Raw genomic sequence first — 25699 nt, 5'->3', positions numbered from 1 at the left:
AGACACCAGAGCAGTTCTGCTGAAAACAGCGTTAGTCCGTGTTAGTTGCATCCAAAATACACAAATTAGAGGCAAAACAATAGCAAAAGTGTTCGGGAAAGTAGATACGTTTTGGACGTATCATGGTTGCGCTAGTTAATTGTCATGGGTGAGTACTTAGGCGCCAAAGTTTTCATAAAACCCAACCTTTTTCATATCCTCATCATTTTTACCAAATCCTTTCCTTTCATAAATTCTCACTTGGGGAAAACATCATGCCCAAGGTTTTATCAAAAACTTTTACAACAAGGTAAAACCTTGAGGGGTTCCCAACCTAAAGTTTCATGAGCTGAACTACTATTGCACTACGGCCGAGATGAGAGTCATCACGCCATAGAGGGGTATAAAGGTGTAGTGGAGTGAATCATACTTGCTTATGGTAAGCATGTATTATGACAACACAAGGAGGAATATACTCTCAGATTTGTGGTGGTAACTATACAACTTAGATAGTGGAGTATTACTATCCAACATACTCTCCAATAGGGTACACGGCATACTCCTCTCAATTGGAGAATACACCAAGATCATGACATAGACACCTCTATACTACAAAGGGGGTGGGTGTGATGTAAGTTATTTTCTTGAGATTATGCATGCTCAAGTTGGGCATACATGATAACCAATGGGAGTAGCGCGGCCATGATGCCATGTATCCCATAATCACAAGACAAAGGTGGAGTATCACCACTAGGGAGTACCCCACTTGGAAACACACATAGATGACATAAATAGAGAGAATAACACACATAGAATTCAAGGTGCTTTGGACATCAACAAATGACATCCAACTAGACACCAAAACAGAGATCAAAAGATGGCTTGCCTTGGCTTATTTGTCCCTGGACTTCTTCAACTTCATCAATATAAGAATCCCGTCAATATAAATAAAATCTTTGTCCGAACCACTTCTTCTTCTTCTCCGGAATTGTTCGCATCTATCGTCGGAAAATATAAAAGGAACACAATAAACACATTGCACCAACAAAACAACATTCAACAAACAACAACTAACCATGCAGCCAAGGTATAACATACTAAGGACTTATAGATACCACAAAACAACTTTAAGAGTTTTAATTTCGAAAACCACATTTATTTACCTAGTAGAGGTATGAGTGCGTCACAACTTAGCAATTGCCTCTCTCGGTTATCACCATGGTATAAACCAAATATCCCCTGGTAGATAACATCATGAAGAGGACAAATGCATTAGTTTGGCGTCAAACACATACACAATACAATTTCAAACATTTTTGGAAGAGTAGAAATCAGTTTTCCTAATTTAATTTGCTCCCAAAACACTACATCCAAAATAGGAAGCAAACCATCTATCACATCATTTGAAAACTTAAGAAAAATAATAGAGCTAAGGTTAAATTGCAGAGGTTTTGTTTTGCAAGCATAAAACATTGGTTGTCCAATTTTTAATACAAAGAGGTGGTTAAAGTTTTTAAAACAAACCAAAAAGTTTTGGTACAATAGTCCATGCCACACATACATATTACTAACAGTACCAAATATGCATGAACAGAGACTAAAATTATTTTTCCTAGATGGCCAGTATTAAAACAAGACTAACCCAATTGGAATCACTCAAAAAGGTTGAACCTACAATTTTAGGACCTTGCTTGAATCTGACTGTACAGAAAACAAGATCTGTATGCCAAAAATTGTAGAAAAATCCTAAAAATATGAGGTCAGTTGCATCTGAAAGGTATTGACAGTACGGTTCTAATGCAATTGGTTTCACTCGTAAATTCATCTCCAAGATCATGGTATAAACAGACAAAGTCAGATCTGACCAGAAATTGATCTGTGAATCATTTCAATTCTAGGTGGTTATTTGAGGTGAAACCAACTCCAAAATGAAGGTACTGGAGAGGGCTTTCGCCCACCGTTGAGTTTGCTCAAAAAGGTTTTGTAAAACGGAAGAAATCTAACAAACAGTGATTCTGCATGTTTGCAGAACTTTATTTACCATGCAAAATCCGTAATGAATTTGAGGATGAGACCAACGCCAAGTTGTATATATTTTCAATACCTATCTGTGGAACTTTGAATCACTCGATTTGGATCTGCACACAAGATTTTGCGGATTTTACAAGTTCGTACCAGAATCTGAAATAGCAAGATGAAAGAAATTACTGCAAGGTTTTGGACGAATTTTGGTAAAGAACTTCAGATCTGAGGATAGGTGAAGCTTCTCCATGCTTGGACCAACATGCACCTGCATCAAGATCCAAACTTAGCAAGGGAGGAAGAAGAAGAGGAGAGAAAACCATCTAGGATTGGGGAGAAGAAGGAGAGGGATGCTCTCATGGAGAGGGGGAGCTTGAGGGAGGGGGAGAGCTTCATCTTGGAGAGCTTTTCATGGCCATGGCCGGCCATGAAGCTAGGAGGAGCAGCAATTTCGTGGGGAGAGGTAGGAGGAGAGTGTGTGGGAGTGGAGGAAAGAGTGGGGAGTGGAAAAGTGAGAGCAAGTGAGGAAGGGGGTGGGCTGCCAAGCCCCTTTATATAGAGGGAGAGGGGGTGGGCTGCCTCCTCATTGATTGGGTTGGTTGGGAGGTAGCCTCTTCATTGATTGGGTTAGTTGGGAGGCTGGTTTGGGGAAGAGATATTTGACCCAAGCTGAATTTATTTGAGGCATTGGGAAGGGACAAAGGAGGAGAGACTTCCCAAGGTGGAGTAATTATGTGAGAGAGAGGGAAATGGAGAGGCATGATGCATGTGTGCCATGGCATGGCCGGCCACATATTTTTGGCCATGCACAAGTGATCAACAAGAGATAATTGCTACACATGCATGACACCCAAGGTTGAGTGCCTCACAAATTACTAAAATGGTGGCCTAAAAAGATATACAATTTTAGGCAAAGTGATACTAATGCACAAGGGTGCTAAAGAAGATGGTGGTGACATTCTGACCTGATAAAAGATGTGTCCAAGAGATGATGGTGGTGATGGTGATTTAGACAATGGTAGAGCAAGGCTAGGAGAGATGGTGAGTGAAGTAACCATATACTCACAAGGATGAATATGGTGACATAAATCATCAGTTCATGATGTCAAGGTGATGATGGAAAATAATAAAGGATTGAGATGGGTATGATGAAATATAAGTTGCGCTTCAAATAAGAGGTCAATTGGGAGTGGTTTGAAATACTCCCTGAGTCTAGGGTTTTGTTGAAGGGATTCCACTTGAAAGTATCAAATGATCATCCATACGATCAAGAATTGGATGATGGGGGATACAATGTGGTGGATCGGAGATGTGCTTAAGATGTGCAAGTGTTGCCATTTAAATAGAATTCAGTTGAAAGGTATTCGAAACACCTCAATTGTCTAGGGACAATTGAGAAGGAAATTAATTTTAAAAAAAAGACTTTGAAAAGGATTGAGAGAAGTTAGGTAGAACATAGGATTCAAAATGTTCTACTTACTTTATCAAGTAAGGTGGAGTTTTCTAAATTTTAAATAACCAAGAGAAAAACAAGAAATGGTATAAGTACCATAAGCAAGCCTTTTGTAAAAAGGAAAACAAAATAGAAAGTAATGTTTTAGAAATCAGTACTTGGTAGAAATGGGATGAAAAACAAAACCCATTTCAGTTCTGTGTTTTCTTTGAAGAAATATCCTGAAAAGATTTTATAAAACTAGAAGTAGTTTTGTGATCAAAACTAGAGAAGGAAAACAATAGGGTTTTTGAGAAAGAAAACTAATTTAGGGAGGAGTGTTCTCAAGGGTAGATGGTGGTTACAAAATGTACCCATCATTCCCACTCTTGGTCTTGTGAAGATTAAACTTGAATAAAAACCAGAGATAAAAGAGGAGGAAGTGATCTAGTGTTGAACATTGGATAGGGTACAAGATCAGGGTGAATGTAAGAGTTGTTATGGTAGAATGGGACATGCAAGACATGGAAGTTGCAGATGGTGATGCATAGATGAGATCCATGCATTGAGGTCACCAATAACAGTTGTGGGTGCTTAGAGATCGACTGCCAAAGTTGGAATCTTATAAGCCCGCCAAAATAGATTGTTGACTTGGCTTCAGAATCAGCCAGGAGGAGTGGGTATAAGAGAAGGATGTAGCAAGGGGTAGATGATCCCCAAGTTTTGAATCAAGGATGGTTTGAGCTAGATTATACCACAAAGAGGAATTTTGAGAAGGCACACCCATGTTGCCATAAGTAGAGAGGTTTGGTGTAGTGAAAAAGGAAAACAATTTTCCCTAAGCCACACATGTGTTTTATTAGGTGAGTTGTTTGTTTTACCACTAGGGGTGTTGTTCTTTGAGGTGGCTCAAGACAAAACTCAACAAGCAATCAAGACAATACATCTACCAACAGAGCAATGAAATTCATCACAACAACCAGATCAAGGCAATTCATCTAATTAGTCTCTAGAAAAGTTTTTGTTCCCCCTAATTTTTGCAATAAGGACAATTAATCAAGGTTGCAAAAGTTGGGGTGTTACAGATCTTCCACCCTTAAAATAATCTCGTCCCGAGATTACTGAGCGTAGAACTAGAGGGGTTGTAAAGTGTAATGAAAGTTAGACTCCATTTTTCTGTCGGCGTGCCGTTGTTGAGAGGGTCGCAACTTCAGCTTCTGAGAGACATGATTGATTTCTTCCGAGGGCAAGCTTTGTGAAGGGTTGACTACTCCATGCAGGTGTTGGATCTGTAGCTTCTTCACGATCCTAGCGGAGGTTCAAGACTGTGGGAGGGTTAGTGCACCCAACGGTGCTTGAGCAGGGCTGAAAACTTTTTTTAGAGTTAGCTTGATTTTAGTGGAAGACGAGGTCTTCCACCCTTAAAATTGTTCATCGGGGAGGGGGCGTTAAAAACTGTAAGCTTCGGCCACGGGTCTTGTCGGGCGCTTTTTGGAGAAGCCATTGATCTTTGGAGTTGAACATCTTAACCGGGCGTTGAGTAGTCCACGGCTTCAAGAGGGGTTAGTGCATCCCACATTTCCAACGGTGTGTTAGAAAGGTTTAAAATGTTAGGGTTAGCTCCAACTTTTAGTGGAAGATGAAGTCTTCCACCCTTAAGATTTTTCATCGGGCTTTCGGAAAATCTTAGAGCTTCTGCCTTGCGGTCCCGTCGGGGGCTTCTGAAGGAGTCATCGATCTTCCGTACTCAGTTGAAGAATCTTCAGGGGCGACGTGCAGACCGCAACTTCAAGAGGCACTCACGGTGTTAACTAAACCATAGGGGACGCGCCGTGAGTTAGTAAGTTGATGAAACGCCTGGTTGGTACCCATATGAAGCAGCAATCAGGGGTCGTCGAAGACAATCTTCAGTTTGAGGGTCGGTGCTGACTTCAGTAGTAACTAAGAAGTTAGCGGGTAAACTACGCCTAAAGTCTTGAGTCTTGAGGTATCTTCAGGAGCCTTCACTTGATGAGGACCAGATGAACCATGTGATGTAGCTTGGCTTTGACGCTATTGTTCACTCAACTTGTTAGACGGTGTGTTAGAGGGTAGTTTTCAAGAAAATATCCTCGAGGTTAGCGCGATTATGCTCCAAGGTTAGTCCAAATTAGTATGTCTTCTCGCAGAGGTGCAGTCATTCTTGAAGGTAGGGCTTCTTCTTTCTTGGCGTAGTCGAGATGCTCCAGCTGATATTGAAGGAAGTTAGCGTAGATGGGGGTTTGGGTTAGTTTTCCTGATGTTTGAAAAACAACTACTAACGGGGGTGGAGTTAGAGCTTTTCGTTAACTTATCCAACTAACTAGCAGTTAGCAAAACATCGGCGAGGTAGGTGAGGGTGAAAACATCTTTGGGAGGCTTTCTAAGCTAGTTTATCACACTAAGGGTGTTTTTCAGACCGAAAGGCCAAGGCAATTATACACACAACAAACAAACAAAAGACACTCAAGGCAGCACACAAGGGAACTACAAGCAATCATCAAACCAGGCATGGTAACATAAGTACCCATGGAATGCCTAATGCGCGGGGGTAGCTCAATCAAAATGATTGAGTTTGTCCTATCCATCCTATATGTTTGGGGCTGGTCACGTATGCTGACGTCTTCATCTTGCTGACATTGGCTTCAACTTGGATCCTTGTAGCAGTTGGTGGCGACGTAGGCCTGGTGTTGAGTCATCGATGTCGAGGTGAAGACAAAAACTGCGTAGATCTTCTAGTCTCGATATCCCGGAAACATGAGGTCTTCAGAGAGGTAGTTGTGGAGGTACCCCCAAGGTTGACAACTTCTGGTGGCTGGCCTAAAAATTACTAGTCAAGAAATTGAGAACTTGATCCTTGACGACTACGAAAGTGCTAGTCCAAAGAGGAACAAAGTCAGCCCCTTGACAAACTTTGGTGACAACCAAAGACATGACGTTATCATCCCTATATGTGCACACTAAGTTGACCTCCAATCTTCATGAGTCTTTCTGAGGGATTGATCCATCTTTGAGTTCGAGTCTCCGGTCTGAGTTGGGGACCTCGTCCAATTTGTAGGTTTGAAGTGGATGAGGCAATAGATTAAGAATTTTTGAATATTTATAGTAAAGTGGAGGGATAAGAATTTAGAAGTTTTTGAAGAAATAAGAGGAGTAGAAGCTTTGCTTCTGACTAAAGAAAGAATTTGTTTCGCAAATAGTTTTTCCCAAGTACTTGTTTCCTAACTAACGTCCATGCTAACTAAGGTCTCCTACAGTCAGGATAGCTCTGATACCAGCTCTGTGGGGACCCCGGACTAACTGTCCGAAATACCCTGTTATGTATATAGTTCACGATCCCATGATCAGTGCGCCGTGAACACATAACCGAACTGATATCAAATTACACCATCCATTACAAAGCGGAATAAGAAAATTACAATAAGGTCACATGACCATTACTTACATAATAGCCTCGAAGGGCCTAACTAAACATCAGAGTAGCATCATCACTTCAACAGCGCGGAGCCCAAGTCATTCGCCTTAAACCCTACAGGCAACTGACTGGGAAGACGTTCCTAGCTCGCATAGACGTCGTCAACTCCTTCTTCATCCATCGTGTTCCTCCAAGTCTGGCCAAGTAAATAGCCAGGGACAAAGCCGTGAGTACATTCGAATTGTACTCGCAAACCATCAAGAAGGTGATAACAATTCTAACTAAAGAAGACAAGAGAGGAAGAATAGTTTCTCTCGTGGATAAAGCATGTGAAAGAGAAATAGTTTCTCTTGTTGATATAGCATACCGGCATCTCAAGTGATGCGGACACTATGGTGGTTCTATGACATCTCTATATCTTTGTTAAAGAAGAGTTAGCATACCACCATCTCATTTGAAGGGATTGCTAGGGAAGTCCTATGACATCTCTATATCTTTGTTAAAGAAAAGTTCCTCTACATGAAACACTAGGAAGGGAGCAACCCAATTTATTTGTCCTTCCCGACCATCTCCATATGGTCGACACAACCTTTCCCGTACCCTTCCGGTACTTCAAAACAAGTTCTTTCCTTTCATTTGCCAAACCATTTTGTAAACCAAAACTCATCAGGCTAAGCAACAGCCATTCCAACCGTCCATGACCGTGGACGCGGCTATTCAAATAGATTTAACTCTGCAGAGTGTGCGCACTTTCCCCACAAGAACCGATAAATCCGCCGAGATCATCCCCGGTTCGTCATACTAAAGTATGCGAGTCTCGGATAATCAGTCATAGCCTTTCGCCTGTCTCCCTTGTCATGAGTCCTTCCCTGCGGGCTTACCCCTTCCCGGCACCCCGGCAGCATACCTCCTTTTGAGCGTATCTCCGGCGCCATGACAAGACCCTCGCAATCGTCCGGCTGCAAGTTAATGCAGTGTATTGCCTCCTTCAGAGCGCAACCCGGTGTCAGAGGTCATCGTGACCCTCCTAGAGAGTGGTGTAGGTATCTCATGTCAACTTCAACAAACTACGGACTAAGCCCGTGCCCACTTTGGATATTGTGGTTGCGCTAGTTAATTGTCATGGGTGAGTACTTAGGCGCCAAAGTTTTCATAAAACCCAACCTTTTTCATATCCTCATCATTTTTACCAAATCCTATCCTTTCATAAATTCTCACTTGGGGAAAACATCATGCCCAAGGTTTTATCAAAAACTTTTACAACAAGGTAAAACCTTGAGGGGTTCCCAACCTAAAGTTTCATGAGCTGAACTACTATTGCACTACGGCCGAGATGAGAGTCATCACGCCATAGAGGGGTATAAAGGTGTAGTGGAGTGAATCATACTTGCTTATGGTAAGCATGTATTATGACAACACAAGGAGGAATATACTCTCAGATTTGTGGTGGTAACTATACAACTTAGATAGTGGAGTATTACTATCCAACATACTCTCCAATAGGGTACACGGCATACTCCTCTCAATTGGAGAATACACCAAGATCATGACATAGACACCTCTATACTACAAAGGGGGTGGGTGTGATGTAAGTTATTTTCTTGAGATTATGCATGCTCAAGTTGGGCATACATGATAACCAATGGGAGTAGCGCGGCCATGATGCCATGTATCCCATAATCACAAGACAAAGGTGGAGTATCACCACTAGGGAGTACCCCACTTGGAAACACACATAGATGACATAAATAGAGAGAATAACACACATAGAATTCAAGGTGCTTTGGACATCAACAAATGACATCCAACTAGACACCAAAACAGAGATCAAAAGATGGCTTGCCTTGGCTTATTTGTCCCTGGACTTCTTCAACTTCATCAATATAAGAATCCCGTCAATATAAATAAAATCCTTGTCCGAACCACTTCTTCTTCTTCTCCGGAATTGTTCGCATCTATCGTCAGAAAATATAAAAGGAACACAATAAACACATTGCACCAACAAAACAACATTCAACAAACAACAACTAACCATGCAGCCAAGGTATAACATACTAAGGACTTATAGATACCACAAAACAACTTTAAGAGTTTTAATTTAGAAAACCACATTTATTTACCTAGTAGAGGTATGAGTGCGTCACAACTTAGCAATTGCCTCTCTCGGTTATCACCATGGTATAAACCAAATATCCCCTGGTAGATAACATCATGAAGAGGACAAATGCATTAGTTTGGCGTCAAACACATACACAATACAATTTCAAACATTTTTGGAAGAGTAGAAATCAGTTTTCCTAATTTAATTTGCTCCCAAAACACTACATCCAAAATAGGAAGCAAACCATCTATCACATCATTTGAAAACTTAAGAAAAATAATAGAGCTAAGGTTAAATTGCAGAGGTTTTGTTTTGCAAGAACATTGGTTGTCCAATTTTTAATACAAAGAGGTGGTTAAAGTTTTTAAAACAAACCAAAAAGTTTTGGTACAATAGTCCATGCCACACATACATATTACTAACAGTACCAAATATGCATGAACAGAGACTAAAATTATTTTTCCTAGATGGCCAGTATTAAAACAAGACTAACCCAATTGGAATCACTCAAAAAGGTTGAACCTACAATTTTAGGACCTTGCTTGAATCTGACTGTACAGAAAACAAGATCTGTATGCCAAAAATTGTAGAAAAATCCTAAAAATATGAGGTCAGTTGCATCTGAAAGGTATTGACAGTACGGTTCTAATGCAATTGGTTTCACTTGTAAATTCATCTCCAAGCTCATGGTATAAACAGACAAAGTAAGATCTGACCAGAAATTGATATGTGAATCATTTCAATTCTAGGTGGTTATTTGAGGTGAAACCAACGCCAAAATGAATGTACTGGAGAGGGCTTTCGCCCACCGTTGAGTTTGCTCAAAAAGGTTTTGTAAAACGGAAGAAATCTAACAAACAGTGATTCTGCATGTTTGCAGAACTTTATTTACCATGCAAAATCCGTAATGAATTTGAGGATGAGACCAACGCCAAGTTGTATATATTTTCAATACCTATCTGTGGAACTTTGAATCACTCGATTTGGATCTGCACACAAGATTTGGCGGATTTTACAAGTTCGTACCAGAATCTGAAACAGCAAGATGAAAGAAATTACTGCAAGGTTTTGGACGAATTTTGGTAAAGAACTTCAGATCTGAGGATAGGTGAAGCTTCTCCATGCTTGGAACAACATGCACCTGCATCAAGATCCAAACTTAGCAAGGGAGGAAGAAGAAGAGGAGAGAAAACCATCTAGGATTGGGGAGAAGAAGGAGAGGGATGCTCTCATGGAGAGGGGGAGCTTGAGGGAGGGGGAGAGCTTCATCTTGGAGAGCTTTTCATGGCCATGGCCGGCCATGAAGCTAGGAGGAGCAGCAATTTCGTGGGGAGAGGTAGGAGGAGAGTGTGTGGGAGTGGAGGAAAGAGTGGGGAGTGGAAAAGTGAGAGCAAGTGAGGAAGGGGGTGGGCTGCCAAGCCCCTTTATATAGAGGGAGAGGGGGTGGGCTGCCTCCTCATTGATTGGGTTGGTTGGGAGGTAGCCTCTTCATTGATTGGGTTAGTTGGGAGGCTGGTTTGGGGAAGAGATATTTGACCCAAGCTGAATTTATTTGAGGCATTGGGAAGGGACAAAGGAGGAGAGACTTCCCAAGGTGGAGTAATTATGTGAGAGAGAGGGAAATGGAGAGGCATGATGCATGTGTGCCATGGCATGGCCGGCCACATATTTTTGGCCATGCACAAGTGATCAACAAGAGATAATTGCTACACATGCATGACACCCAAGGTTGAGTGCCTCACAAATTACTAAAATGGTGGCCTAAAAAGATATACAATTTTAGGCAAAGTGATACTAATGCACAAGGGTGCTAAAGAAGATGGTGGTGACATTCTGACCTGATAAAAGATGTGTCCAAGAGATGATGGTGGTGATGGTGATTTAGACAATGGTAGAGCAAGGCTAGGAGAGATGGTGAGTGAAGTAACCATATACTCACAAGGATGAATATGGTGACATAAATCATCAGTTCATGATGTCAAGGTGATGATGGAAAATAATAAAGGATTGAGATGGGTATGATGAAATATAAGTTGCGCTTCAAATAAGAGGTCAATTGGGAGTGGTTTGAAATACTCCCTGAGTCTAGGGTTTTGTTGAAGGGATTCCACTTGAAAGTATCAAATGATCATCCATACGATCAAGAATTGGATGATGGGGGATACAATGTGGTGGATCGGAGATGTGCTTAAGATGTGCAAGTGTTGCCATTTAAATAGAATTCAGTTGAAAGGTATTCGAAACACCTCAATTGTCTAGGGACCATTGAGAAGGAAATTAATTTTAAAAAAAAAAGACTTTGAAAAGGATTGAGAGAAGTTAGGTAGAACATAGGATTCAAAATGTTCTACTTACTTTATCAAGTAAGGTGGAGTTTTCTAAATTTTAAATAACCAAGAGAAAAACAAGAAATGGTATAAGTACCATAAGCAAGCCTTTTGTAAAAAGGAAAACAAAATAGAAAGTAATGTTTTAGAAATCAGTACTTGGTAGAAATGGGATGAAAAACAAAACCCATTTCAGTTCTGTGTTTTCTTTGAAGAAATATCCTGAAAAGATTTTATAAAACTAGAAGTAGTTTTGTGATCAAAACTAGAGAAGGAAAACAATAGGGTTTTTGAGAAAGAAAACTAATTTAGGGAGGAGTGTTCTCAAGGGTAGATGGTGGTTACAAAATGTACCCATCATTCCCACTCTTGGTCTTGTGAAGATTAAACTTGAATAAAAACCAGAGATAAAAGAGGAGGAAGTGATCTAGTGTTGAACATTGGATAGGGTACAAGATCAGGGTGAATGTAAGAGTTGTTATGGTAGAATGGGACATGCAAGACATGGAAGTTGCAGATGGTGATGCATAGATGAGATCCATGCATTGAGGTCACCAATAACAGTTGTGGGTGCTTAGAGATTGACTGCCAAAGTTGGAATCTTATAAGCCCGCCAAAATAGATTGTTGACTTGGCTTCAGAATCAGCCAGGAGGAGTGGGTATAAGAGAAGGATGTAGCAAGGGGTAGATGATCCCCAAGTTTTGAATCAAGGATGGTTTGAGCTAGATTATACCACAAAGAGGAATTTTGAGAAGGCACACCCATGTTGCCATAAGTAGAGAGGTTTGGTGTAGTGAAAAAGGAAAACAATTTTCCCTAAGCCACACATGTGTTTTATTAGGTGAGTTGTTTGTTTTACCACTAGGGGTGTTGTTCTTTGAGGTGGCTCAAGACAAAACTCAACAAGCAATCAAGACAATACATCTACCAACAGAGTAATGAAATTCATCACAACAACCAGATCAAGGCAATTCATCTAATTAGTCTCTAGAAAAGTTTTTGTTCCCCCTAATTTTTGCAATAAGGACAATTAATCAAGGTTGCAAAAGTTGGGGTGTTACAGAGACCCACACGGTGCACACACTGTCACCTTTACACACGTGGGACAAGGAGTCTCCGGAGATCACATAAGTAAAATCCACTTGACTAGCATAATGACATCTAGATTACAAGCATCATCATATGAATCTCAATCATGTAAGGCAGCTCATGAGATTATTGTATTGAAGTACATAGGAGAGAGATTAACCACATAGCTACCGGTACAGCCCTTAGCCTCAATGGAGAACTACTCCCTCTTCATGGGAGACAGCAGCGGTGATGAAGATGGCGGTGGTGTCGATGGAGAAGCCTTCCGGGGGCACTTCCCCGTCCCGGCGGCGTGCCGGAACAGAGACTCCTGTCCCCCAGATCTTGGCTTCGCGATGGCGGCGGCTCTGGAAGGTTTCTCGTACCGTGGCTTTTCCCGTATCGTGTTTTAGGTCAGGGACCTTTATATAGGCGAAGAGGCGGTGTCAGAAGGTCAACGAGGCGACGACACAACAGGGGGGCGCGGGCCCCCCCTTGGCCGCGCCGGCCTACTGTTTGGTGGGCCTGTGGCCCCCCTCTGGCGGCTCTCGGGTGTTCTGGAAGCTTCATGCAATCCTAAGATACTGGGCGTTGATTTCGTCCGATTCCGAGAATATTTCCTTACTAGGATTTCTGAAACCAAAAATAGCAGAAAACAGCAACTGGCCCTTCGGCATCTCGTCAATAGGTTAGTTCCGGAAAACGCATAAATATGACATAAAGTATGCATAAAACATGTAGATATCATCAATAATGTGGCATGGAACATAAGAAATTATCGATACGTCGGAGACGTATCAGCATCCCCAAGCTTAGTTTCTGTCATTCCGAGCAGGTAAACGATAACAAAGATAATTTCTGGAGTGACATGCCATCATAACCTTGATCATACTATTGTAAGCATATGTAATGAATGCAGCGACAAAACAATGGTAATGACATGAGTAAACAAATGAATCATAAAGCAAAGACTTTTCATGAATAGTACTTCAAGACAAGCATCAATAAGTCTTGCATAAGAGTTAGCTCGTAAAGCAATAATTCAAAGTAGAGGTATTGAAGCAACACAAAGGAAGATTAAGTTTCAGCAGTTGCTTTCAACTTATAACATGTATATCTCATGGATATTGTCAATGTAAAGTAATATAACAAGTGCAATATGCAAGTATGTAGGAATCAATGCACAGTTCACACAAGTGTTTGCTTCTTGAGGTGGAAAGAGATAGGTGAACTGACTCAACATAAAAGTAAAAGAAAGGCCCTTCGCAGAGGGAAGCATTGATTGCTATATTTGTGCTAGAGCTTTGGTTTTGAAAACAAGAAACAATTTTGTCAACGGTAGTAATAAAGCATATGTGTTATGTAAATTATATCTTACAAGTTGCAAGCCTCATGCATAGTGTACTAATAGTGCCCGCACCTTGTCCTAATTAGCTTGGATTAACACGGATTATCATTGCATAACATATGTTTCAACCAAGTGTCACAAAGGGGTACCTCTATGCTGCCTGTACAAGGGTCTAAGGAGAAAGTTCGCATTGGATTTCTCGCTTTTGATCATTCTTCAACTTAGACACCCATACCGGGACAACATAGACAACAAATAATGGACTCCTCTTTTAATGCTTAAGCATTCAACAACAAATAATATTCTCATAAGAGATTGAGGTTTTATGTCCAAACTGAAAATTCCACCATGAATCATGGCTTTAGTTAGCGGTCCAATGTTCTTCTCTAACAGTATGCATACTCAAACCATTTGATTGTGAAAACCGCCCTTACTTCAGACAAGACGAACATGCATAGCAACTCACATGATATTCAACAAAGAGTAGTTGATGGCGTCCCCAGGAACATGGTTATCGCACAACAAACAACTTAATAAGAGATAAAGTTCATAAGTACATATTCAATACCACAATAGTTTTTAAGCTATTTGTCCCATGAGCTATATATTGCAAAGGTAAAGAATGGAAATTTTAAAGGTAGCACTCAAGCAATTTACTTTGGAATGGCGGAGAAATACCATGTAGTAGGTAGGTATGGTGGACACAAATGGCATAGTGGTTGGCTCAAGGATTTTGGATGCATGAGAAGTATTCCCTCTCGATACAAGGTTTAGGCTAGCAAAGTTATTTGAAACAAACACAAGGATGAACCGGTGCAGAAAAACTCACATAAAAGACATATTGTAAACATTATAAGACCCTACACCGTCTTCCTTGTTGTTCAAACTCTTTACTAGAAATTATCTAGACCTTAGAGAGACCAATTATGCAAACCAAATTTTAGCAAGCTCTATGTATTTCTTCATTAATGGGTGCAAAGTATATGATGCAAGAGCTTAAACATGAGCACAACAATTGCCAAGTATCAAATTATCCAAGACATTTTATCAATTACTACATGTAGCATTTCCCGTTTCCAACCATATAACAATTAACGAAGCAGTTTCAACCTTCGCCATGAACATTAAAAGCTAAGAACACATGTGTTCATATGAACCAGCGGAGCGTGTCTCTCTCCCACACAAGCATTTATTCAAACAAAAACAAAAACAAAAACAAAAACAAACAGACGCTCCAAGTAAAGTACATAAGATGTGACCGAATAAAAATATAGTTTCAAGAGAAGAAACCTGATAAGTTGTCGATGAAGAAGGGGATGCCTTGGGCATCCCCAAGCTTAGACGCTTGAGTCTTCTTGAAATATGCAGGGATGAACCACGGGGGCATCCCCAAGCTTAGACTTTTCACTCTTCTTGATCATAGTATATCATCCTCCTCTCTTGACCCTTGAAAACTTCCTGCACATCAAACTCGAAACAAACTCATTAGAGGGTTAGTGCATAATCAAAATTTCACATGTTCAGAGGTGACACAATCATTCTTAACACTTCTGGACATTGCACAAAGCTACTGGACATTAATGGAACAAAGAAATTCATCCAACATAGCAAAAGAGGCAATGCGAAATAAAAGGCAGAATCTGTCAAAACAGAACAGTTCGTAAAGACGAATTTTAAAGTGGCACCTGACTTGCTCAGATGAAAATTCCCAAATTGAATGAAAGTTGCGTACATATCTGAGGATCACTCACGTAAATTGGCATAATTTTCTGAGTTACGTACAGAGAATTAGGCCCAGATTCGTGACAGCAAAGAAATCTGTTTCTGCGCAGTAATCCAAATCTAGTATTGACTTTGCTATCAAAGACTTTACTTGGCACAACAATGCAATAAAATAAATATAAGGAGAGGTTGCTACAGTAGTAACAACTTCCAAGACTCAAATATAAAACAAAAGTACTGTAGTAAAATAAACACATGGGTTATCTCCCAAGAAGTGCTTTCTTTATAGCCATTAAGATGGGCTCAGAAATTTCAGTGATGCACTCCCAAGAAATAAGAGTTGAAGCAAAAGAGAGCATCAAAAAGAAAATTCAAAACACATTTAAGTCTAACATGCTTCCTATGCATAGGAATCTTGTAAATAAACAAGTTCATGAAGCATAATGCAATAAGCATAGAAAGATAAAACAAGTGTAACTTCAAATAAGCATAATGCAATAAGCGTATAGAGAGTTGTTTTAGTAACATGAAAATTTCTACAACCATATTTTCCTCTCTCATAATAACTTTCAGAGGCATCATGAACAAACTCAACAATATAAGTATCATATAAAGCATTCTTATTCACATGCATAAAAGTATCATTACTCTCCACATAAGCATAATCAATTTTATTAGTTGTAGTGGGAGCAAATTCAACAAAGTAGCTATCATTATTATTCTCATAATCAAATATAGGAGGCATATTGTAATCATAATTAAACTTATCCTCCATAGTAGGCGGCACCAAAAGACCACTATCATTATAATCATCATATATGGGAGGCATATCATAATCAACATAAACTTTCTCCTCAATACCCGGAGGGCTAAAGAGATCATTTTCATCAAAACCGACCTCCCCAAGCTTAAATTCTTCCATAGCATTAGCAACAATGGTGTTCAAAGCATTCATACTAATAACATTCCCATTAGCATGCATAAGTTCCATGGGTTTTTTAATTTTCTCTTCAAACACATCATGTCCTAATTCAAGATAAAGTTCATAAAGATCTCTCATTTTGTTGTTGTCTTCCATTAAGCCTTACGAGTGTAAAACAAGAGACAAAAAGATGCAATTGCAGGATCTAAAGGAACTAGCTTCGAGCGCACTCACAACGGCAACAGAAAAGTACTTAATTACCTGGGACCGGAGTATGAGTGCCTTTTACCTTTCCTCCCCGGCAACGGCGCCAGAAAAGTGCTTGATGTCTACGGGTGCTTCTATTCTTGTGACAGTGTTGGGCCTCCAAGAGCAGAGGTTTGTAGAACAGCAACAAGTTTCCCTTAAGTGGAACTCAGGGAGGAAGAGGTCAAAGATATTCCTCTCAAGCAACCCTGCAATCACAAAGCAAGAAGTCTCTTGTGTCCCCAACACACCAAATACACTTGTCAGATGTACAGGTGCACTAGTTCGGCGAAGAGATAGTGAAATACAAGTGGTATGAATGAATATGAGCAGTAGTAACGGCGCCAGAAAAGTGCTTGCTGGTGTGCAGTTGATGGTAGTAATATTGCAGGAAGTAAACATGCAGTAGAACAGTAAACAAGCAGTGATAGCAGTATTTAGGAACAAGGCCTAGGGATCATACTTTCACTAGTGGACACTCTCAACATTGATCACATAATAGAATAAATAGATAGATGCTAGACTCTACACCCTCTTGTTGGATGATGAACACCACTAACTGTGTAGGATTACACGAACCCTCAATGCTGGAGTTAACAATCTCCACAATATTCAATGTTCATATTTAAATAACCTTAGAGTGCATGACAGATTAACATAACCAAACCAAGTACTAACATAGCATGCACACTGTCACCTTCACACTACGAAAGGAGGAATAAATCACATCAATACTATCATAGCAATAGTTAACTTCATAATCTACAAGAGATCACAATCATAGCCTACACCAAGTACTACACGATGCACACACTGTCACCATTACACCATGCAGGAGGAATAAACTACTTTAATAACATCACTAGAGTAGCACACAGATATATTGTGATACAAAACACATTGCAATCATAAAGAGATATAAATAAGCACTTCACTATGCCATTCATAACAGTGAATAAGTATTCTGTGAAATATAGCCTAAGAGACCCACACGGTGCACACACTGTCACCTTTACACACGTGGGACAAGGAGTCTCCGGAGATCACATAAGTAAAATCCACTTGACTAGCATAATGACATCTAGATTACAAGCATCATCATATGAATCTCAATCATGTAAGGCAGCGCATGAGATTATTGTATTGAAGTACATAGGAGAGAGATTAACCACATAGCTACCGGTACAGCCCTTAGCCTCGATGGAGAACTACTCCCTCTTCATGGGAGACTGCAGCGGTGATGAAGATGGCGGTGGTGTCGATGGAGAAGCCTTCCGGGGGCACTTCCCCGTCCCGGCGGCGTGCCATAACAGAGACTCCTGTCCCCCAGATCTTGGCTTCGCGATGGTGGCAGCTCTGGAAGGTTTCTCGTACCGTGGCTTTTCCCGTATCGTGTTTTAGGTCAGGGACCTTTATATAGGTGAAGAGGCAGCGTCAGAAGGTCAACGAGGCGACGACACAACAGGGGGGCGCGGGCCTCCCCTTGGCCGCGCCGGCCTACTGTTTGGTGGGCCTGTGGCCCCCCTCTGGCGGCTCTCGGGTGTTCTGGAAGCTTCATGCAATCCTAAGATGCTGGGCGTTGATTTCGTCTGGTTCCGAGAATATTTCCTTCGGCATCTGGCCCTTCGGCATCTCATCAATAGGTTAGTTACGGAAAACGCATAAATATGACATAAAGTATGCATAAAACATGTAGATATCATCAATAATATGGCATGGAACATAAGAAATTATCGATACGTCGGAGACGTATCAGGCGGCAACTTGCATTCCAGCGGCGGCGAACGCGGGAGACGATGAGTGGACCCTGTTTCAGTAGAAGCGGGCGTTAGTGAAGCAGATATGGTTGGCTGGCAAGGGATTTGGTGAAGTTGATACAGCCGCTGCGCCGAGGTAGTCGGTGGAATAGATCGGCTTCTGTGGAGGGGGGGCCGCAGTGAAGTAGACCCGGTTTCGTTGGAGAGGATCCGGTGCATCGACTGGAAAGGCGTTGATTGCTAGGCTGTGGATGAGGTCGGCGGTGAAGCAGATCCGTCGGTGGCAAGGTCGGCGGTGAAGCAAATCCGTCGGTGGCGAGGTCGGCGGTGAAGTAGATCCATCGGTGGCGAGGTCGGCGGTGAAGCAGATCCGTCGGTGGCGATGGCGGCGGGGGAGCGGATCAGGTGGTTGGACAGCCAACACGATAAGGCTACGTTGTGGAGGAGTATGCCGGCGGCGAAGCAGATCTAGTACTGTAGAGAGTCAGAGCTTTGGCGTGTGAGAGTATTTTTGAGCTAATGGGGCGAATGGTTGGTGGGTGGGTGTGGGCCTGTGGGGAGGGTTCGGGATCTAGGCAAGATATTTCATTGTTACCGAATGAGCCCTCCATGGTCGGTGGGTTGTAGCTTCCGGACCAGGGTTAAAAGGGTAAAACTGGTCACGGGATTTTCGAATGGATGCGGTGGGATGATTTGGCGCGCGGCCGAAATTTTCAGTTTCAAGCTACGAGCAGAACGACAAAAATAATGTTCTTCCCCAGGGAGCTCTCATTTCTTCCTCTTCTCTTTCTCTCTCGAGTCTCTCCCACTCCCCCGGCTCCTCTCCCCCTTCTCTCCGGCGGCCTCGCCGACCGGAGACGAGGCCGACTTCTCTCTGTATATCGTACACCCTCCGAACTAAATTAATTGATTCAACTTTCCTTAGACATGTATGTATCTAGAGTAAAAACATGTGTGGATACATCCATATTTAGATAAGCAAAGTTGAGTCAGCTAATTTGGATCTGAGGGAGTTAGTGTTGTTGTAAGCTTAGATCCAGTGTTTCCCATGAGCAGAATGGCGCAATGGAGTCGAGGATGTCGTCGTTGGCTTCAGATCTGGCCTATGGTGAATCTGGCGGATCGGATCTGGCGGATCTTGCCGGCCAAACCCCGATCTGGTGCCATCAAGGTGATGGCGCTAACGGTGAGGCTTGCTTTGGTCAGTGCTTCAGATCTGGCCAACGGGGAAGTCAAGCTGCTAACGTTCACAAGCTCGGGGCATACGACGGCGTCATCCATCTTGCCCGTGAACATCTTGGCCTTTCAGCGGCCCTTCTCAGAGCCAATATGCTGTCGCTGAGGCCATTCTTCTCCTTCATCCTGGCGACTACCGGCAACACCGTCCCAAGTGGTGCGTCCCCGGCGACGGAGTTGCTGGAAAGGATGCGGAGCAGAGATCTGATGTGCGGTCCAGAAGGACTCGATTGATTTTCTTCTATATGTTTTGGGGTCCTTTTTGTAAAGTTGCAGGTCCTATTAGTTATTGTCTAGTTCTTTTGGACATCTATGTAATTTTTTGGACTAGTTTCCATTTGCACCGATAAACTTGAATTTTGACAAGTTCACGGGAAAAAATTTCCTTTGCACATATGGCCTATCATGTATGAACATTCTTGAGATTTAAACTATATGTAATGGCCAGCACTTGCGCAAGGGGCTCGTCTAGTGCGCACTAGTTTCCATTAGCACCGATAAATTTGAATCTTGACAAGTTCTTGGAAGAAAAAATTGATTCACATATAGCCTATCATGTATGAACATTATTGGGATTCAAACTATACATAGATGGCCAACACGTGTGCAAGGGTGTCCTCTAATGTGCACTAGTTTCCATTTGCACTGATAAATTTGAATCTTTACAAGTTCTCGGAAAAAATTGCTTCACACATATGCCCTATCATGTATGAACATTATTGGGATTCATATTATATATAGATGGCCAACACTTGTGCAAGGGGGTCCTCTAATTCTTGGGGATTTCGATCTCTCTCTCTCTCTCTCTCTCTCTCTCGATCTATCGTTGGTGGCCAGAACAACACACATACGCATGCACTTTATGCGCAAAGGCGCGGGTGCCTCTAATAATTCATGTGTGTGCGTGTATTTGAACATATTCTTGGGGATTTCAATCTCTATCTCTCGATCTATATATCGTTGGTGGCCAAGAAACACAGTTATATATATACGCATGCACTTTATGCGGAAAGGCGCGGGTGCCTCTAATAATGTGTGTGTGCACTCGATCGATGATCCCTAAACCTTAAACCCTAAAACCCTAATCCCTAATCCCTAATTATACCCTAAATGTACACCCTAAACACCCTAAACACTAAACCCTAAACCCTAGACCCTAAACCCTAAACACTACACCCTAAACCCTAAACCCTAAACCCTAAACACTAAACCCTAAACCCTAGACCCTAGACCCTAAACCCTAAACACTACACCCTAAACCCTAAACCCTAAACCCTAACCCTAGACCCTAAACCCTAAACACTAAACCCCAAACCCCAAACCCTAAACCCTAGACCCTAAACCCTAATTAACCCTAACCCTAACCCTAACCCTAACCCTAAAACCCTAGCTAGATAACCCTAAACCCTAAACCCTAATTAAACCCTAGATATATATATAGGACAACGACACTTCATAGCGCATCAAGCAGGCGACCAACTAATTAGCGCTGATAAATTAATTAACTTGAATTTTGACAAGTTCTCTCTAATGAAAACATATTTGATTAAGTTGCCTCATAATATATATACAATTAGTGTGCATGCGCGCATGTCATCCCTTGCACATATCATTCGTGCATATATTTCAATATATATCTGAACATATTCTTGGGGATATATATATTTCAATCTCTCTCTCGATCTATATATCGTTGGTGGCCAAAAAACACACTCATATACGCATGCACTTTATGCGCAAAGGCGCGGGTGCCTCTAATAATGTGTGTGTGCACTCGATCGATGATCCCTAAACCTTAAACCCTAAAACCCTAATCCCTAATCCCTAATTATACACTAAACGTACACCCTAAACACCCTAAACACTAAACCCTAAACCCTAGACCCTAAACCCTAAACACTACACCCTAAACCCTAAACCCTAAACACTAAACACTAAACCCTAAACCCTAGACCCTAGACCCTAAACCCTAAACACTAAACCCCAAACCCTAAACCCTAAACCCTAGACCCTAAACCCTAAACCCTAATTAACCCTAACCCTAACCCTAAAACCCTAGCTAGATAACCCTAAACCCGAAACCCTAATTAAACCCTAGATATATAAATAGGCCAACGACACTTCATTGCGCATCAAGCAGGCGACCAACTAATTAGCGCTGATAAATTAATTAACTTGAATTTTGACAAGTTCTCTCGAATGAAAACATATTTGATTAAGTTGCCTCATAATATATATACAATTAGTGTGCATGCTCGCATGTCATACCTTGCACATATCATTCGTGCATATATTTCAATATATATCTGAACATATTCTTGGGGATATATATATTTCAATCTCTCTCGATCTATATATCGTTGGTGGCCAAAAAACACACTTATATACGCATGCACTTTATGCGCAAAGGCGCGGGTGCCTCTAATAATGTGTGTGTGCACTCGATCGATGATCCCTAAACCTTAAACCCTAAAACCCTAATCCCTAATCCCTAATTATACCCTAAACGTGCACCCTAAACACCCTAAACACTAAACCCTAAACCCTAGACCCTAAACCCTAAACACTACACCCTAAACCCTAAACCCTAAACACTAAACACTAAACCCTAACCCTAACCCTAGACCCTAAACCCTAAACACTAAACCCCAAACCCTAAACCCTAAACCCTAGACCCTAAACCCTAATTAACCCTAACCCTAACCCTAAAACCCTAGCTAGATAACCCTTAACCCTAAACCCTAATTAAACCCTAGATATATATATAGGCCAACGACACTTCATTGCGCATCAAGCAGGCGACCAACTAATTAGCGCTGATAAATTAATTAACTTGAATTTTGACAAGTTCTCTCGAATGAAAACATATTTGATTAAGTTGCCTCATAATATATATACAATTAGTGTGCATGCTCGCATGTCATACCTTGCACATATCATTCGTGCATATATTTCAATATATATCTGAACATATTCTTGGGGATATATATATTTCAATCTCTCTCGATCTATATATCGTTGGTGGCCAAAAAACACACTTATATATGCATGCACTTTATGCGCAAAGGCGCGGGTGCCTCTAATAATGTGTGTGTGCACTCGATCGATGATCCCTAAACCTTAAACCCTAAAACCCTAATCCCTAATCCCTAATTATACCCTAAACGTACACCCTAAACACCCTAAACACTAAACCCTAAACCCTAGACCCTAAACCCTAAACACTACACCCTAAACCCTAAACCCTAAACACTAAACACTAAACCCTAAACCCTAACCCTAGACCCTAAACCCTAAACACTAAACCCCAAACCCTAAACCCTAAACCCTAGACCCTAAACCCTAAACCCTAATTAACCCTAACCCTAACCCTAAAACCCTAGCTAGATAACCCTAAACCCGAAACCCTAATTAAACCCTAGATATATAAATAGGCCAACGACACTTCATTGCGCATCAAGCAGGCGACCAACTAATTAGCGCTGATAAATTAATTAACTTGAATTTTGACAAGTTCTCTCGAATGAAAACATATTTGATTAAGTTGCCTCATAATATATATACAATTAGTGTGCATGCTCGCATGTCATACCTTGCACATATCATTCGTGCATATATTTCAATATATATCTGAACATATTCTTGGGGATATATATATTTCAATCTCTCTCGATCTATATATCGTTGGTGGCCAAAAAACACACTTATATACGCATGCACTTTATGCGCAAAGGCGCGGGTGCCTCTAATAATGTGTGTGTGCACTCGATCGATGATCCCTAAACCTTAAACCCTAAAACCCTAATCCCTAATCCCTAATTATACCCTAAACATGCACCCTAAACACCCTAAACACTAAACCCTAAACCCTACACCCTAAACCCTAAACACTACACCCTAAACCCTAAACCCTAAACACTAAACCCTAACCCTAACCCTAGACCCTAAACCCTAAACACTAAACCCCAAACCCTAAACCCTAAACCCTAGACCCTAAACCCTAATTAACCCTAACCCTAACCCTAAAACCCTAGCTAGATAACCCTTAACCCTAAACCCTAATTAAACCCTAGATATATATATATAGGCCAACGACACTTCATTGCGCATCAAGCAGGCGACCAACTAATTAGCGCTGATAAATTAATTAACTTGAATTTTGACAAGTTCTCTCGAATGAAAACATATTTGATTAAGTTGCCTCATAATATATATACAATTAGTGTGCATGCTCGCATGTCATACCTTGCACATATCATTCGTGCATATATTTCAATATATATCTGAACATATTCTTGGGGATATATATATTTCAATCTCTCTCGATCTATATATCGTTGGTGGCCAAAAAACACACTTATATACGCATGCACTTTATGCGCAAAGGCGCGGGTGCCTCTAATAATGTGTGTGTGCACTCGATCGATGATCCCTAAACCTTAAACCCTAAAACCCTAATCCCTAATCCCTAATTATACCCTAAACGTGCACCCTAAACACCCTAAACACTAAACCCTAGACCCTAAACCCTAAACACTACACCCTAAACCCTAAACCCTAAACACTAAACACTAAACCCTAACCCTACACCCTAAACCCTAAACACTAAACCCCAAACCCTAAACCCTAAACCCTAGACCCTAAACCCTAATTAACCCTAACCCTAACCCTAAAACCCTAGCTAGATAACCCTTAACCCTAAACCCTAATTAAACCCTAGATATATATATAGGCCAACGACACTTCATTGCGCATCAAGCAGGCGACCAACTAATTAGCGCTGATAAATTAATTAACTTGAATTTTGACAAGTTCTCTCGAATGAAAACATATTTGATTAAGTTGCCTCATAATATATATACAATTAGTGTGCATGCTCGCATGTCATACCTTGCACATATCATTCGTGCATATATTTCAATATATATCTGAACATATTCTTGGGGATATATATATTTCAATCTCTCTCTCGATCTATATATCGTTGGTGGCCAAAAAACACACTTATATACGCATGCACATTATGCGCAAAGGCGCGGGTGCCTCTAATAATGTGTGTGTGCACTCGATCGATGATCCCTAAACCTTAAACCGTAAAACCCTAATCTCTAATCCCTAATTATACCCTAAACGTACACCCTAAACACCCTAAACACTAAACCCTAAACCCTAGACCCTAAACCCTAAACACTACACCCTAAACGCTAAACACTAAACACTAAACCCTAAACCCTAACCCTAGACCCTAAACCCTAAACACTAAATCCCAAACCCTAAACCCTAAACCCTAGACCCTAAACCCTAATTAACCCTAACCCTAACCCTAAAACCCTAGCTAGATAACCCTAAACCCTAAACCCTAATTAAAACCTACATATATATAGGCCAACGACACTTCATTGCGCATCAAGCAGGCGACCAACGAATTAGCGCTGATATATTAATTAACTTGAATTTTGACAAGTTCTCTCGAATGAAAACACATTTGATTAAGTTGCCTCATAATATATATACAATTAGTGTGCATGCGCGCATGTCATACCTTGCACATATCATTCGTGCATATATTTCAATATATATCTGAACATATTCTTGGGGATATATATATATTTCAATCTCTCTCTCGATCTATATATCGTTGGTGGCCAAAAAACACACTAGCTAGCTTATATACGCATGCACTTTATGCGCAAAGGCGCGGGTGCCTCTAATAATGTGTGTGTGCACTCGATCGATGATCCCTAAACCTTAAACCCTAAAACCCTAATCCATAATCCCTAATTATACCCTAAACACCCTAAACACTAAACCCTAAACCCTAGACCCTAAACCCTAAACACTACACCCTAAACCCTAAACCCTAAACACTAAACCCTAAACCCTAACCCTAGAGCCTAAACCCTAAACACTAAACCCCAAACCCCAAACCCTAAACGCTAGACCCTAAACCCTAATTAACCCTAACCCTAACCCTAAAACCCTAGCTAGATAACCCTAAACCCTAAACCCTAATTAAACCCTACATATATATATAGGCCAACGACACTTCATTGCGCATCAAGCAGGCGACCAACTAATTAGCGCTGATAAATTAATTAACTTGA

The 25699-nt window shown here is 41.1% G+C and overlaps 1 long non-coding RNA gene across 2 annotated transcripts; it reads right to left on the bottom strand.

Moving 5' to 3' along the window:
• Positions 1-429: 429 nt before the first annotated feature.
• LOC127333527 (uncharacterized) lies at positions 430-10464 on the bottom strand. Of its 2 annotated transcripts, XR_007871267.2 has the most exons (5): positions 9923-10464; positions 8987-9062; positions 8710-8821; positions 1143-1218; positions 430-977 (listed from the first exon to the last, which is right to left on the bottom strand). It is a non-coding gene; the product is annotated as an uncharacterized lncRNA (long non-coding RNA). The 2 variants fall into 2 exon arrangements; XR_011751913.1 differs by lacking the exons at positions 430-977; positions 1143-1218 and adding an exon at positions 6807-7062 and having other exon boundaries at positions 9923-10448.
• Positions 10465-25699: the final 15235 nt, after the last annotated feature.

The sequence above is a fragment of the Lolium perenne genome, chromosome 2 (genome assembly GCF_019359855.2).
Source record: "Lolium perenne isolate Kyuss_39 chromosome 2, Kyuss_2.0, whole genome shotgun sequence".
In the NCBI taxonomy this organism is placed as follows: domain Eukaryota; kingdom Viridiplantae; phylum Streptophyta; class Magnoliopsida; order Poales; family Poaceae; genus Lolium; species Lolium perenne.
Note: the sequence above shows the minus strand (reverse complement) of the source record. Positions and strands in the feature narration are given on the sequence as shown.